Below are 16992 nucleotides of genomic sequence, written 5' to 3' on the forward strand. Positions count from 1 at the left end.
TTTTTGTTTGGTTATTTGGTTTGGGTGGGGTTTTAGTTTTTTTATGGGGGAGGGGGAGGTTGGGAATGGGGCAGGTTGTTCTTCTTTTATGTGAAGATCCAGGCGACAGAGAGGGAAGGGCAGAAAATCGACTTGATCAAAGAAGCAGCCCACCACACAGACAGGTTCAGGCTGTGCACTCTAAGGTATGGGTAGCTGAAGACACTTTTTTCCTTTCAGAGGGAACTTAAAATGCTCAAAACAAACTACTTCAAAGCAGAAAAGAGCTGAAGAGCAGGTGAATTTCAGTCATTTTAAAAAAAGATGCACAGTCATTTTAAAAAAAAGATGCAGTTAATTTGAGAAGCATGTATTTGAAGCTTCTTCCTCTGCCATTCTTTCCTCTCATTTCCTTGATCCCCCTTGCTGTGTGACCATGTGACACGCAGCCATTTGGTGAGAATCGAGAGAGATATTGGCAGTTTGGGAGCTGTTGTTCCTGCTTATGTATGCAAAGAACATAATTGCTAAGTGCATCATCTGTTGTAATTTGCACATCCACACACAGAATAGATCAGGGCCGTCTTCCCATAAGGATGCAGTGCCTTTTTTCCCTCTCTGCTTTCCTGGGCAGTAAAATATTAGGTCTCCTGGATGTCATTGCAACACAAACTGAACCAATGCCCTAGGAGGTGATCCCTGTCCCATATATCTTACACTCTTAATATAGCTGCAGAGAACCAGGATGTGAAGCCGTACTTCTGTAACTCTCTTTCTTCACACACAAGTTTGAAACTACTTGAGAAATCATTTAGGTAGGTCTGCAGCAGGTATGAGAATCTAGCAATGCCAAATCCAGCATTACAAAAACACTCTGCAGTCACAGACACACCAAGCAGGAGCTGTGTTGCTCCCAAAGGTTATCTAAGCAAGGGCCAACCATGGAGCAGTCAGTGAATACTGGCTGGGAAAGCAAAAATAGCAGCTGAAAAAAAAAAAAAAAAGAAAAAAAAAAAGTAGCATCTCTGTAGTAATAAGAGGACAAAATGTTGGAAAAATATAAAGAAATCTGGAGAGAATATCAGAGTGATTTTTGGCCTCCCTGTCAATTGTGTTGATCCTTTCTGTCACAGCCATTTGACTTCTCATGATCTTCTGCAGCAGAAGCCAAGCAAGTATGCTCCTTAAAACCTTAAAATGCAGGTCAGACAAAGCCCTCACCTGAAAGTGCAAACTTCACAGGCATATTAGACACCTAAGAAACCAGCCTTATGCTTCCTGATGACAGGGATAGGGTCTTGTTGCGGTTCCAACTGACTCCCCTAAGTAAACATGCAGCTCATAGTGTGTCTTGAGTTCCTTTAATTTCTTCACCAAGCAGATTCCCCAGTTACTGTTTAGGACCTTCAGCAATAGAACCTCATTGTCCAAAGACTTTTTTCAGTCTTGGCAGATGCCACTGGTGTTTATATTAGGGTCCTTTACTCAGTGGATCCTGATCATGTTGTCTTGGGGAGCCTAATCTCCTTCCCTGGTGCCTGAGTGCTATGTCTCCTTTTATACAGAGATTCAGAAGGGAAAATTTCCCCCCAGACAGTGGTCTTTAAAACAGCAATGCACCTCGTGTGAACACATGGAGGGCCTACAGAGCCTCTATCAGTGGTGGAATGTCAGTTCATTCCAAACCTAGCTCTTCTGCTTAGTGGAGCAGAGAGCTGCACTATTGGATGCTGCTTTTGTGTAGCAGCACCAGAAATGAGGGGCTACCAGTGAGCACCAGCCATTTTCCACACATGTGCTTTCAGGCTATGCCTTACCTGCGCATGCAAAGTGTTCTTTTCCTCCAGCTGCACCACGGGGACGTGGCCCCAGGCAGAGCCACAGCCACTAGAGGGCATTTGAAGGACATCAGATGAGTGGGAAGCAGGTGTCTGGGCTGGGGGATGAGCCAGCCGTGCCAGTGTGTCCCACTATTCCAAGCTGTGCCATGCAGCAAAAAGCCTGATCTCAGTGTCTTTCTCGTTCTGTCTTTCTGCAGTTGCCCCTGGGTACTCTGAGTTAGTGGTTTGCAGAAAGCATGGCATAGGTTCTTTCCATGGATGAACTGCTGCAAATGGGCAGCAGCTGAGGTGGAGCAATGCTGCTAAATAGATCACTAAATAACTATTCCTTCCTTGGTTTCATCCTTCAAAATAGCTATGCATGTAGATATCGAACATAGCTGTGTTCATCAGTTTTATTCAGCTGCCTGCAACCTCCTCATTTAGCTTTTTTTGGCATTAAGTCAGAAGTCCATGGTTTTCCTACCTTTTGCCATCTACTCTCTCTTAATGGAGAGAGCTGTTCTCAAAGGCCAAACTTTAACAAAAGCATACACCTACACTTCATACCAACCTCTTTCAAGTCCATTTCAGTAGACTGAGGTGTTGAATATGGCCTTCCATACTCCAGATGAAGGCCACGACCTTCAAAACAAAATATTTGCGGTGACTTCATCACCACATCTGCCATCCAAAGGGAATGCCTGACACAGACCATATGAATCCTTTCAGCCAAGCTTAAACAGCTCCCTCAGTGTTCCTCTTTACTTCTTCTTTTTAAATTATTTTTTCAAGAGATCAACAGTACAGAAACAGCATGCTCTTTCAGCATGCACTTGTATGGTGACTTTCTGCACAGCTGAGTTCCTGTGAGAAAAGTTTGCATTGAGGAGCTCCAGGCTGGTGTTTCTGCCAACTGCTCTGAGTGTGTTGGAGAAAAGGGATAGGGAGGACAAGGGTGAGCTTCCACTTGCAGTGGGACAAAAAATATCAGAATGAGTTTGCCTTGTTCTTGTCTCTTGTCAGAGTTTTTGTAGTCCAATAATGACCAAGTGCCACCTCAGTTATCTCCCTGTCAAATTGCTTGGCAAAACTTCAGATGTGCAGGAGTGGCCTTCTGAAAACAAGCAGGAGTCCTGCAGAGTTGAGAAGGAAAACCTAATGCTTTCCATAGACTTGAGAGAAAGGACACCAAGCCAGCATTGAGTAAGATAGGTCAAATTCTACAAAAGTAAAAAGGGAAAGAGTCTGTCTGTCCCACAGACATTCTCAGGTTGAGTCAGGTGGACTTGTGGAGGGGATTGGGAGCCCTTTGGATACAGGTCCGGAGTCTCAACCCCTATAATTGGCAGAGAAGCACAACACCATGACTCATCACTATGTGCTAGAATGCAGCTACTGTGGGGTGGGAGTGGGAGTGATTGGCTGGATTTAGCTCAGAACACGAATGCTCAGGTGCAGTAGTCTGAGCACCTATCTGCCCTTGGAAGCAGTCCTGATGTGAGGAAGAATTGGTGCTCTTGTGTTTCTCACTGGGTTTGCTCACACCACCCCTCTGCTTCCAGGAGATTGGACTGAGCACATCAAGCTTTATGGTCAAGAGAGGCACTTCTATGCAAAGTCATGCCTTAAATCTCAGCAATAACTCAGAAGAGGTGCAAGGATTATTTTTGTACCAGTGGTAGAGACAAGAGATGTTTCTTGGGGCACAGTAGCACACCTGTGGGTAGAGCTCAAGAACCTTGAAAATGTTATTCTGAGTCCAGCATTCAGCTTTTTTCATAGCAAGTCAGGTTTTACAGGCATTGAGCTACCTGTCTCCATTAATGAATTAAGACCCAGCAAACCACAAACGGAGCTAATTGGTATGTTTTTCCCTTAGGAAGAGAATTAGAAAACACACTTGTACTGGGAATTGTGAATGATACACTCTGCCTGAAGGAAAACAAATTATCACTCCAGCAGGAAAACTCACATCCCCAGGGTTCTGAAAGCAACTCATCTTGACTCTCTTGTTTTAGTCTGTGGGATTTGAGAGGAATGATTTGAGGCAGGAGCAATGGGGAAAATTCTTTCCTTGTGTTCTCTTTCTCTTTCGCATGACTGTCACACAAGAGGTGATGAACAGGCTTCCTCAAAGTCATTGTGGTAAATGCAGATTACATTTCATACACAACAGACAGTTGCTGCAAATCTTGACTGGTACATTCTTTAGTGATATACTATTTTCAGGGAGGACATAGATGCCATTGCTGTTCAATAAGTAATAGATTATATATTTTTCCTCCCACAGCATGAGGTGCTGTTTGAAAGAAGAACTAAAGTAAATAAAGTAAATAAATAAACTAAAGTTCCCAAAGTGAACAGAAGGCACTACAGTTACACAGCTAAAACTGCTGCTGGTTTCAGGATTGCTTTGTCATCTTAGGTTACCTTGGTGACACACAGGTGGGAGAAGAGTAGTGTGATACCATAATCCTGCCTACCACAAGAATGTGGTATTTTCCTTGGACTGCTATGCAAATTCTTGAATCCACCTTTGAAAGCCATCTGATCAGATCCTGCACAAATTTGGGCTATTGCAAAGATACTCCAGAAGTTTTCTGAGGAGACAGTTCACATATGTCCAGTGTTAGACACCAAGAGAGGACATGAGCTTCACAGACCACATTTCAACAGTGACTTTACCAGTTGTCAAGGCTGCACAAGTACTGTAGTTTGAAGTTGAAATTAGGTGTGGAACCTCAAAATACCACTTTTGTGGAATCTTGCCTTCTGGCTTGTGAGTCTTACCCTGGTGATGTGATGTGGACAACAGTGCCATGTCCTGGTGAAGTCAGTGTGAACAGGTTTTGTTTGCAACATCAGAGAGGAAAGGAACAAAGTAGAAACATACTTTCAGTATTAGGTTAAAAAAAAAATTCCTGTATTTAAAAGGTGTATATGTTCTCTTATATTAGTACAAGTGTGGGAAAATCTGGGATACAGAACTTTCAAACAAAAACAGTGTAAGATTAGGTTCTGCAGGAATGGATTTGGTATATCAAATTTTAGTCTTCTACATAAATTGAATAAGTTATCATTACTGCAGTGGAGTTACGGCAAAGTAAATCTACTGGATGTATAGAAATTATAATTCGTAGGAGCACATCAGGACAAATAAAGGCTGAAGGTGAACTTTCGTCAGATAGTAAATACAAAATAAAAATACTGTGCACAGACTTCTGAATAAACACATAGAAGCTTGAGCAATTTCTTAAGACAGCCAAAACATCTTGCTGACCTCTATTTTTAGGGAGCACTATTCTCCTTATGGTATAAGACAAGGTTCACTTATGAGCATTAATCAAGTTATTTGTCAGTATTTGTGTATTTATTCTAAAGCACTTACTAACACTAGTAGAGACAACTGTATCATGGGTACATCACAACGAAAAAAATTAAGCAAAAATTTGCATTCCTTAATTTTGTTTTTTTCTTTTGGTGGTAATATCTGCTGTCATATGATAATAATGAGTTCTACTACCTAGGCTTTGAGAATCGAAATGTAACATGCATCCCTGAACATTGTCTTCTTCCTGGTAGAAACACAGGGTAATATTTGGAGGTATTTATGTTTGCTGACAAAATATGTAGTTTCCTGTGTGTAGATGTATCAGCTACTTGTAGATTTTAAAACATACGCTAAGCAGCTGTGACTATGTGGGGCTAATGCCACATCAAAACCCGCAGCCTTCTCCCCTCTCCTCATTCAGACTGCTGGGAGAAAGGGCTGTGCTCCACTTTCTGTGCAGCCGAGGGTCTCTCAGGAGACACCTCTTGTTGAGTGAAGTGTGCCTCAAGAAGGCACACAAGCATGAATTGTAGAGACTGATGGGCTTCCTCTTGTTACTTCCTCCTAATCCTGTCTTTCAAACTTTTTTGGAGTGGGTAAGCAACTTTATGTGTTGATTTTTGTGCCTCTCAAAAAGAGACTTAATTATACACAGTAATGTTTTTGGCTAAGCAATGGGACAAAATCTCAATTAAACTTCAGCCACCACATATTTTCAATATTGAAATCACAAGAATCTTTCTGTGAAGGATAAATTGCAGAAAAAGTAACTTACTGAGAACAGCACTGTTTTTTGATATCTCCCTCATACACACAAATAATAGTTAATAACATTTATTGAGCAGATTCTAGGGCAGCTGGCCAAGGAAAGTATTTGTCTTATGCTGAACACCTTCTGTTGCACTCTGCAAACACAAGCTGCCAGAATGACCTCAGCACTTCTTTTGCTTTTATTCAAAGTCACCAAGATGTTTATGATTCAGTTTCCTCCCTGTCTCAGCAGTAAATACCTACACGGCAAAAGCCTGTAAATCTGCCATTCAAGCAGCAAAAAACAACAATATGCCAACCCGATAAATGACTCCCTCACAGTGTTTTCATTATACAGAGAAGACTTCTTCTGTGTTCTGTCCAAGAACACCATCCTGCAAAGTTTGTTTTATAGTAAACAAGGGAGGTCCAGCCAAGATGGGCAGCATATCAGAGGAGAGAGAATGTCATGTAGACTAAAGCAGGGTGAAAAAGAAAAGGCGTAATTACTGTTGAGCATTTTCTTAAATTACCCAGTGATTCTGTTAAATTCACTTTCCTACACAGATTACATTTTTTTGGAAGTGGCCTTTTGTGGCTGTATTAATACCTGGATATTAAGCAGTTCTGTGAATGGTTTGATATTCTTTCCTGCTTTCTGAGTAAGAAAATGAATTATTTTCCTGTATATTTTGCTGCTAATCCACTAGAATGGGATAACCAGCCAACAGGCAGTTGAAGCAAATTCTTCGTGGGCAAATCATGAATTTATATGTGGCTACAAAATGTATTTCAAAATCTTACAAACAAAACAATCTGTCAGAATGTAAACTAGTGCATTCATCATTTACAAACTGAAGAAAAGACTTTCAAACTCACAAATGGGTAGTTTGCTCATTATAATTTGTTAAACTTCAAAGTATGTGATAAAGCACTGACGAAAAAAATTTTGAAATGCCTCTTTCAGTGCCCAGTGCCCCATTTATACATCTGCTGATAAATAAATGAAGAGGAAAGATGGTGTTAAAAAATAAATTTTTTTCACTATTGCTACTTTTCTTTTGAGAGCTGGCATAGATGTGTTCAGCATTTCTCTTTCCCTATAAAGGTAGATTTTTCACATTTCTTTATTACTTAGGAATAAAGATAAAACACCTGCAAACAAACAAACAAACAAACAAGAACAACAACAACAAAAAAAAAAAACCACGAAGACCAAACCAACCCAAGGAAAAAAAGAAACAAAAAACCCCCACAAACTGCCCCCAAAACCAGAACAAAAAACCTCCACAACACCAAAATCAAACAGGCCCCCATGCAAAAAAACAACATATACATATTAAAAATGCTAAAACAAATGCTAAAAAAAAAAGCAAAAAACACCCAAAAAAAAACCCCCCAAAAAAACTCCAAAAAAAATCCCCCAAAAAACCAAAGAAAGGCAAAGAAAAGGACCAGACATCAAAAGCTACAATCAGATTGGCTCAAACATTTTATGTCCTGAAGGACTTGATTGTCTTCCATATCTCTGGGCTCAGCCTCTTGCACAGGCATCCATGCATTTTTCTCCTTCAGAATAAAAGCCATTTTCAGTTGTGGCAGGATGTTATATAAATAGATTTTTACCTAATTCAGGAAAAATAAGAGGAGGAAGAGGAGAAAACCAGGACGATTTCATCTGTTTGTTGGATTTCTCTGTATAGGTGGCTAGATTTTAAAAAAACTGAGACACTTGCTTCAGTAGGTATGTTTTAGAGCTGATGCCAGGAAGAGAATGAAAGTAGTGAGACAGAGAAATGGAGAGAAGGTCAGAGCCACTCCTCTTCAGTGTAAGAATGTGAAAAGAGAACAAAGGGGGATGATAAGCAGAGAAGAGCTACGTGAGCCTTGGAACAACACAAAATGGCAAAAGTCTTGAAAACAAGAAAAATAAAATTCAATACTTTCTGCACATAGAAAATAATGTTAAAATGTTAATTTCAACACATAGAAAATAATGTTAAAAGGAACAATCAGCTGAGGAAGTTGAAATGTAGAGATCTTGAGGGAAAGTTCAGCACTGGCAGTATAAGAAGACAGGGAAGGAAAGGGGAAAAGTCTCAAACCCAAGGAAAGTCAAAACACTGCAGGAAGACAGAAGGAGGAGGTCAACTCTGTCTCTGTTCTTCTGCACAGCGAGAGCTTGGCACACATGTGTGTCTGAATGAGGAGAAGGGCAGAGCAGTGCACAGTGTGACTGCACTGTGGCTCACTAAAAAGAGTGGTTACCACAAGAAAGAGAAAAAGACACACACCAGAGTGATTTAGCACCAGCTGTGCTTACTGTGTTTTAAATGTTTTTTTTTCCCTTGTGTTGTACAAACAAGCCTAATTTTGAACAGGATATTGTCCTTTCATTGCCTTCCCTGTAGCTGATGTTCTTGTCAGCATCTCCTGCCCTGAAATGCAGACCAGGCTGTAATGATGCTGCAGTGCACTAACTTTCAGGGACAGCGGGAAGAACAACCCTTTGATAACTGTGAAGGCTCTGCTGCCAGAGTAGGAATAAAAGCCTCCAGAAAGGGATGACCTGGCTGCTCCTAATTAAGGTGTTTAGTATATTTTTGTCAAGAAAAACTGCAGTATCACAAAGTAACACATGGGCAAAGCACAAGGTCCAAGGAACAATAGGAAGCCAGTGGCAGCTGCTTTTTTCTAGCTTCAAACTACCTTGTTGATTGCAGTGTGGTCATAATAGTGTTTTGCAGGCAGCTGTGCTCCTTTGTAAGGCACTGTGTGGGGACAAGGGAAAATTAAGGAACACAGGGCTGGTGCCCAGCTTCCTCTCCAGCAGCACATGGCCCCAGAGAGAGGCATAATGTTGTCCAAGGCAGGAATAAGCACCATCTCCAATTTTTTTATTGCGGCCTGGAAGATCAATTCTAGGAAAAACAAAAAATAGCAGATTTTAAAAAGTGTGCATCCCAGCTGTAGGAAAATATCCTAACAAAGTCACAGTAACAGCTTGCTCCTATCTATTTTGTCTCTACCACTAAACTACACTACCCAGGACTTTGAAAACTATTTCTGCAGACCTGATTTAAGAGCTGTCTGTGGAAAAATTATCTAAGATGTCTATCTCAGATACCTGGAAAACCTTAAGACACCTTTATTGCAGAGGGCTGTAATTATCTAATACACCAGGAATATGATTCAATTACACATCTATTGCAGAAGCAGAGCCAAAAAAACCCACAACAAACTGTGCAAGTCTTTGCATTTCTGTAACTGCAGAAAACTGGGCGGTCCCGTAACCTTGCCAAGGTGTTAGCCATCAGGAACTTTATTCAGCAAGTTATGTGTCTGTTCCCCACAGCCTTGCACTACAAAGGAGGTCAGGACAGGGATTCCTTCGGGCATGTGGTGGAGCTGTGTGCATCAAACGCAATACTGAAAGTGTGGCTTGAAGCAAGAGTAAAATGTGGTATCTTTAGAGCAGTGTTATTTCACAGAAATACTGCCTTGTCTAAGTACTCTGAAAAGCCAGCCAACTCACCACCAAATAGGAGAAGGGGTGTTGAGCCAACACAGAACAGGCATGGATTTGTCCTCTGAGGCTACGCTGGCAAGCCAGACTGTGGGAGCATAGCGCTGGAGGGGCAGCAGCCACCTCAGTGCAGTGGGCAGCCTGAGTCATGCCAGGTGAGGTCTGTGAGAGCCTGGTGCTCTTTATGGATGGAGCCTTAAGTCAGCAGTCCAGGAGTGACTTTCTCACAAAATGTGTAAGCCGGAGTGTATGCATTCCCTGAGGATCCTGGAAAGAGGACATGACTTCTGGTGCCAGTGCCATTCATTTAGCTGTCTGTCCCAGACCGAGGCAGGCCAGAATTTTTTCAGAGAGTTATTATGATCCTCAACATTACCATATGTAAACACAATTAAAATCCTGCTGTCCTGTTAGCCCATTTTTACTTAGCCTTTCCTCAGGCAGATTCCCAAACACTAAGCAAAATGGACTTCAGGATCTAACTCAGGGAATTTGTTTTCTCCCATCACAACAGGAGAGAATGTTCTGCTCTAAGAATCTGAAAAAGATTTGCAAAGTACATCCACAAAAGAAGTTTCCTCTGGAACCCTCATTTCCTGGCTGCAGTATGCCTGTCACATTTCCACTGATTCATTGTTCAGCTTCAGGAAAGAAAACAGCTCTCAGTGCCTCTGCTGAAGTTTGCTTCATTTGTAGCACAGCCTGTGATAAAATCCTAACTGCACTGTCTTGGATATTCACTGCATCTTTGTTGAACAAGGGGGAATGCTTGATTCATAAATTATCCTGTGCTTAATTTTGCATGTCATATAATTTTAGAGCATTTAGAAATGCTGGACTTAGCCAGCATTTATCCCCACAGCTGTGGCAGTTTCAGTCTCAGTAACTTGCTTGCTAAGGATTCAACACTAAGTTTCCACTGTAAGCAATGCCCACAGTGTCTGAGGGACAGAAGAAAACTTTAAGGCATAAACTCTCTCACCAAGGAGCATTTTCACCTTTTGGCAAAGAACAGGCATGTACTTCAAGTTCTGCTTAAATCGTGACCATGATCACTGTGAACAGACTCCAGCCCTCTAGTCCATAAGCAAAGCCAAGGAGCGTGACAGTCACCCAATCACTTGGCAGTCACACAGTTTGCTGTTTCCAAGTGTGTCTTTCCCTCTACCTGGTTTTGCAGGCTCCCAAAACAGTGCAGCAGGAGAGAGAATGTTTTTCAAACCTGCTTGCTACAGTGGGCTGTGCCTCCAACATCAACCAACACACTTCAGCATATTGAACTGGAGACAGCTGCAGCAGGTGTAAAAAGCATCAAACCCTGGTGAGTTTTAGGTCAGCTGCAAGATTGCAGGCAGTCCTGCCCACTTCAAAAGTACAATCCTCCCCACAGGCCAGGATTGGAAGCCTTCACCTCACCTTACCTAACCCTGACAAATCAAAGTATCATGTATTCTCATAGAAATTCCTGATGGAGACAGGCAGTTGACTTCAATTTCTGAAACAAAATTATCCCAATAGATCCATACTTTAAAGGAAGTGTAAAAAAACTATTAAAAAATCTTGTTCTGTTTTTCACAAACAGCAGAAACTCTCTCATTAGCTAAAGGATGTCACATTAAATAGAGAAGAGATGTTGTAAATCATCACGCTTTTTCTTAGGTATACTAACAAAAGGCAGTAGCCTCATGGCTCCCCTAGCATCTGTGCTATATGTTGTACTGTGAAACAATCCGCTTATATTTTACACTTCATCTGTCAGTAGTGAAAGTGCTTTTAAGAAGGTAGTGAACCACTCATTCAAGATTTGATGATTGGGGATACCCCTGGACATGCTCAAACAAAACAGACCCAAACAATCTCTTTAGGGAAGAGAACCAGCAAGCAGGCTCTGTGTATAAACAAAATTCTCCTCACAAGAAAACACGATGACCCTCGTGACAAATTTCCTATCTCAAATGGACAATGAGACTTGGTCAGAGCATGCAAGCTTAAAGGAAAGGGAGTGAGGCACCGGCTGCAGAGCTCTGCAGTTTGTTTCAAGCCACGAAACAATTCCCCTCTTGCCCTCATTTTCATCCTCTTTCCAGATAAAGGCCACAACTCCAGCTTTAGTAGCAACTGAAATTTTTTTATGTTGAAGAATTCCAGGAAAAGGATCATGCCTGAAAATGACCATTTCTTTACTTGTGAACTGAAGCAGCCAAGGAATGCTTTGATAAAGGACGTCCCAAGGTTAAAAATAAGGAAATGGTTCTTCCCCTGCTCTTGCGTCTTACATCTCTCCCATGATTAAACTTGCAATATCTGCTCTCTGCCTCTCTGTGGCTGCTTCCATCTGTGCAATTGTGTTGGGGTCACTACTCTAAAATCTGCAGCTGTTCTCAACCTTTCCTTTGCATATTCATTTGTCACACCAACGGTTTTCCACCTGAAGGGTCTGTTGGCAGCAGGAGAGTCTCTGTGAGAGTATTTGAACACCTGCCCTAAAACAGCCATTTCTGAATTTAGCTGGGGAAAATCAACAAAGTGGTAATTCTCTCCTCTCTTAATCAGTGATGGGGGCTCACAATGCCCCAGCACATTTCCCAAAACACTGTTTTTCATCTAATATGGTAAGTATCTAAATTTAGCTCCTGCTCTGAGCAGTACTTGAGAAAAAAGCTCTGTCACAGAAGCCTACTCTGAAGACTGAAGTGCCCAGTTCCCACAGCACAGATATCTCTGTGCCTATTAACCTCTGCTTCAGCCTGCTCTTGGAGAGCCAGTCCAGGACCATACAAGTTACATAAATGTCAGCCAACAGTGAAGATGCCTCTGAAGTCTGGATCCTAACAGTGACACTGCTCACCTTCCTTGGAAATGGAGTCCTATTAAAAGTGTTGAGAAATTTTATTAACAACAGCAGTCACAGAAAAGGCATGCTTCTGCAGCCATGAAGAGAATATAGTTACACAAAAAAAAAAAAAAAAAGGAGCAAGAAAACAGATAAATCTGTTGGTTTTGCCTGACAGGCATAGCTCATCTCCTGGATAGGTCACCTGGGCAATGGACTGGTACATTATGTCTGCAGAACTGTTGAAAGACCTTGTGCATTTATAGAATCATAGAATCATCTAGGTTGGGAAAAAAAACCCTCCTTATCTAATCCAGCCAATAATATTGTTTCCTTCAGTTTAATGAGAGCTAAGTTAATTGTAAATCCCATCACAAATTCCTTATATGCCTTATTACTAGCAGATTTTTACATTTTCTCTGCTATCATTTATTATGTGATGTGTTGGTAATTTTCAGATCCCTTGAATCCAAAGATTGTTCCTCAGGGAAAGGAAGCCACAGCACCAAGCCCACATGCCAGGCGAGTTCCTCACTGCGCAGCCCGCTCTTGGGAGCAGGGAGGAGGAGCAGGGCTGCGCATGGGAGCTGGAATCTGCCGTGCCTGCCTTTGCTTCTCGGCAGCCACAGGGATACCCCACCACTGGTGAGGCCCTTGAGCCTGTTCTGGGGCTTTTCTACCAGCAAATGTTACAGCACTGAACTCCAGCATTTTATTTACAAACTTTCCATGAAATATGACTGTGGAGAGTCGACCTGGGCTGAATGCCAGGTGCCCACCAAACAGCTCTAGCACTGCCTGAGCATGGAAGGGGACAAAATAAAATGGAAAACAACTCATAGGTCAAGGTAACACAGTTTAGTAACGCAAAAGTAAAATGGTGCTTACTCAAACAAAAGAAAAAACACAATTATTTTATTCTGTACTTCCCATCAACAGTGGACCACTTCCCATGAAGCAGGGCTGCAGCACATGTCACAGCTGCTCTGGAAGGTAAACACTGTAAATAATGGGTGCTCTCCCTTCCTCCTCCTTTACTTAGCTTTTCTATCTGAGCTGACATCATACCGTATGGAATATCCCTTTGGTCACCTGACCTTTGGGTCAGTTGTCCTGGTTATGTCCTCTGCCAAGATTTTTGCCAAGATTTTGCCCACCCCCAGGCTGCCGGTGGGAGGTGGAACGATGGAGAGACAGTGCCGGTGCTGTGCAGAGCTGCTCAGCAGCAGCCAAGACACTGGTGTGTCACCAACTCCTTTGCAGGTACCAGTGCAAAGCAAGAACTGTGAGGGCACCTGTGGGAAAATTAACTCCATCTCTATAAAATGACAACAAACAATAATGCTTGTATTAAAGCCCTGCTGCGCTCTTGTCCATGTTGTGTGTACTTTCCCAGATGAGGAAGTGTTCATGAGGAAACATACCATTGTCTTTCCCTTGTGGAGATAAAGTCAGTGGCTAAGGTGCATAGAAGGCTCTTAAAAGTTTCTGGAACTCATAAAATAACAAAGAACAGTAAATATTTACAAAGCAAACTCAAGTGAAAATAAATGAATTTTCTTTCATCCTTCAGAAGCAGTTGGATTTTTAAGTCTGCTACACTTACAGCCATATAGTTTCTTTAGAACTATGAGGTAAAAACTCAGATAGAGTTCAACTAAGAGAATATTAACTATTTTTTGTGTCACATTTGAATTAATGGCTGAGATGTCATTCTCAGAGAAGTGCTCAGTATGGAAATGTGGTTTCTGGGAATGCAAATAGCTCGCACAGGTTTTTTGGCAACGATAAACAAATGGATGTTTGCACAGGTGTAATTAAGCACAGAAGAGGCAAACCTCTGCGCAGAACTGATTTACAGTCAAATTCATCAGCCGTGAAAATCCAGATTACATTGCATGTTGCTTTATTATCAAATTGGTGTTTCGGTTTCTTGAATTACCAGATCTTCCGAATGATGTAAATTAGGTGATAACTTTGGAAGGTGAAATTGGTTTAAACTCTGGCAATGTCAGTGGAGGGGGCAGGGGGTAGGCAGGACAGTGTGTGAGTAGTGCCTTATTGCAAGAACGGGAAGTCCATCTTCCCAAAAACAAACATAAAGCACTGCAAGCCACGGAATAATTTAATAGAAGGTAGTATCTACATTCATGGCAGTGTGTCTTTTCCAAATAGTGCACCAATAGATAAAGAATATTCTTTACTTCAAAGAATTTGCTAATGCAATAGAGAAGTAAAAACAAAACACTATTTCATACATAGTTAAGATGTTTGGGGATGTCATGTGGAATGTGGGACTCATCATGAAAGTTTAAACAAACCTAACTCTGATATTGCTAATGCAAAACTTGAATCCCTAAAATCAGAGTTCAAACAAGATTTCCTGCAAATCTAAAGGCTTACTAAATCTTATAACAGAAACAGATTATTCCAGTTCTTTATTCCTTCCTTCCATCAATCAGCCCAATCTGAACTCAACAAATTTTGGGAAATTGAGAAAGTTATGAAAGAATTTAAATGTTATTTGAGAAATTTTCTGTCTTCCTTATGATTACTATGTACTCAAAATTGCAACAACCAGCAGATGTCTCTGCAGCCACTGATCAGTGCTGCACACAAGAGGAAAAGAGGAAGAATTTAATGAGTGAGCGTTCACTTTAAGATTGACTTCCAGAAATGTCAATCCTACATAGCAAATTCCAGAAGAGCAGAGACTGACAGCATTATAGCAGCACTCCCTAGTAAGGAATCTGCATCTCACTTGGTTTTAAAAATAACAACAGGACCACCTTAGAACTGTCTGTTTACAGAGTGGTTTATCAAGAATAAAAAGTTTCTAAATTTGGTATCTTTTCCTCAAAAAGGCTTTGTTCTCAAAAAGAGCAAGCTTGCCATCCTTGGATCTAACCTGTACCTGTACTCCTTGTACTCCCACAGAAGAAAATGACTGCCACAAACATCCCTTGCTCTGCGCTCCAATCAGGGCATGCAGCTTCAGGCTTTCCTTTGTTAATGTATACACAGAAACATGTGAAAAAAATAGTATTTATCCTACCAAAACAAGACACCCTGCTGTACATCAAATTCCCTCCGTGGGGGGAGGATAAGCTGGAAAATGAGGCAGATGATAGTTATGAGTCACAGTATTTAATGCACTGTGGTAAGGCACTTGAATGTTATGACTGTGAGAGCAATAGAAGAAGCTATTTGATAACAAAGCACATATTTTCTACCACTGCGAATGATTTGTAAGCCCACTGAGTTGCTGACTTGCAGCCTAATGTCTCCTGGTAGAGTCATCTTTATTGAACCCTGCTGGTACTAAAGATTTCCCAGCAGGTAGATTTGTGTAGCATTTCTGTCTTGTACAGAGGCAGTCCCTCTTACCACGAGTTACAGTTGGCTTTTGGCTTGAGATAATTGAGGAAAACCTCAGGGAGCACAGCAGAAAGATGGAAGCTCTTTTAAACCTTTTTTTCTCTTCCTGAACTCCAAGTGGCCCAAAACCAGGTGTAACTTGCCCCTGACTTCAATGGACCCTGCTTGCAGACCACTGTAAAATGAGCACCTCTTACCTCCTCACAGGTGGCATGAAGAAAGTGCTGAAGGTGTTGAGGCTCTTTGGTGTGAATGCAGTTGTTGCATGTGTGTCAGGCTGCATCAGCACTGTGGGTGCAGGGAGCACAGGCTGGGGCTGCATGCTGAGAAAGGAGCCCTTGTTCTGGCTGCTGTGTCCCCAGACCTGTTACACCATGGGCGAGGTACAGCCCTTGCTTTAGCAGCACTCTCTGGCAGTAACATCCACATACATACACATGGCACTTTATGGAAGATACTAACGTGTAAGGCACTTCTCTTGATTCAGTTCTCAGATTACAATATATGTGTAGGGCCACAGTTTATCTTCTCCAGATCTAATTATTGAAATTCAAGAACCCCATTTATTTCAGGTAATGAAATAGGAAAATCCTACTGGCATTATGGCTCTTGGCTGAAGACCTATAACAAATGTGATGCTTCTCCTTTCCCTTCCAAGTAAGGTGGTGGGTCACTCAGTTTGCAGGGGAAAAAAGACCAGATGGTGGTAAATGTCTTTGCTACATGACGTATGTTTGTGTGAAAGGTTTTTATTTTTCTTATTCTTTAATTTCTGTGACTTCCATTTTATTCCCCTCTGTTTTAAATAAATTGAATAGCAAGATTTGTATATACATTTAACCACTATTTAATGAAAAGCCTACAGATCATACCTGTGATCAATTATGTATGATGCTGCCACAGGAAAAGTAGCTAGCGTTGTTACAGACCTTCATCTTAATTATGAAAATTTCTTATTTAAATATAGAGCTGAGCATACAAAATACAGCACTAGGCCATCTGTTAGTTTTCCATCTGGACTCATTTGCAAAATACTCTCTGTTTCCCTCCTAAACACTATTTATAATCTTCATTGGAAAAAAGTATGACTAATCTATGGCACACAAGAGATAGCTATTTGAATGCCACTTTTAATAGAAGTGGCTATGTAGTTCAAAGTAGTAGCAAAATATATTTATTTTGTTTTGCATGCAGGTGTAAAATCTCACATGATTTCTAGACACACAAACCATTTTTTTTTTCCCCTATCATACTATTTTTAACTAGCAAAAAGTAAAATCTTCAAGATTTCTGATTTGATGGAAAAGTTACATATGAGAATGAAGAGTTAGCATTTTGAAGTGCCTGACCAGGACTTTTGCAGTGATTCTGA

This window comes from Onychostruthus taczanowskii, unplaced genomic scaffold (genome assembly GCF_017590055.1).
Source record: "Onychostruthus taczanowskii isolate IOZ18803 unplaced genomic scaffold, ASM1759005v1 scaffold96, whole genome shotgun sequence".
Classification (NCBI taxonomy): Eukaryota; Metazoa; Chordata; class Aves; order Passeriformes; family Passeridae; genus Onychostruthus; species Onychostruthus taczanowskii.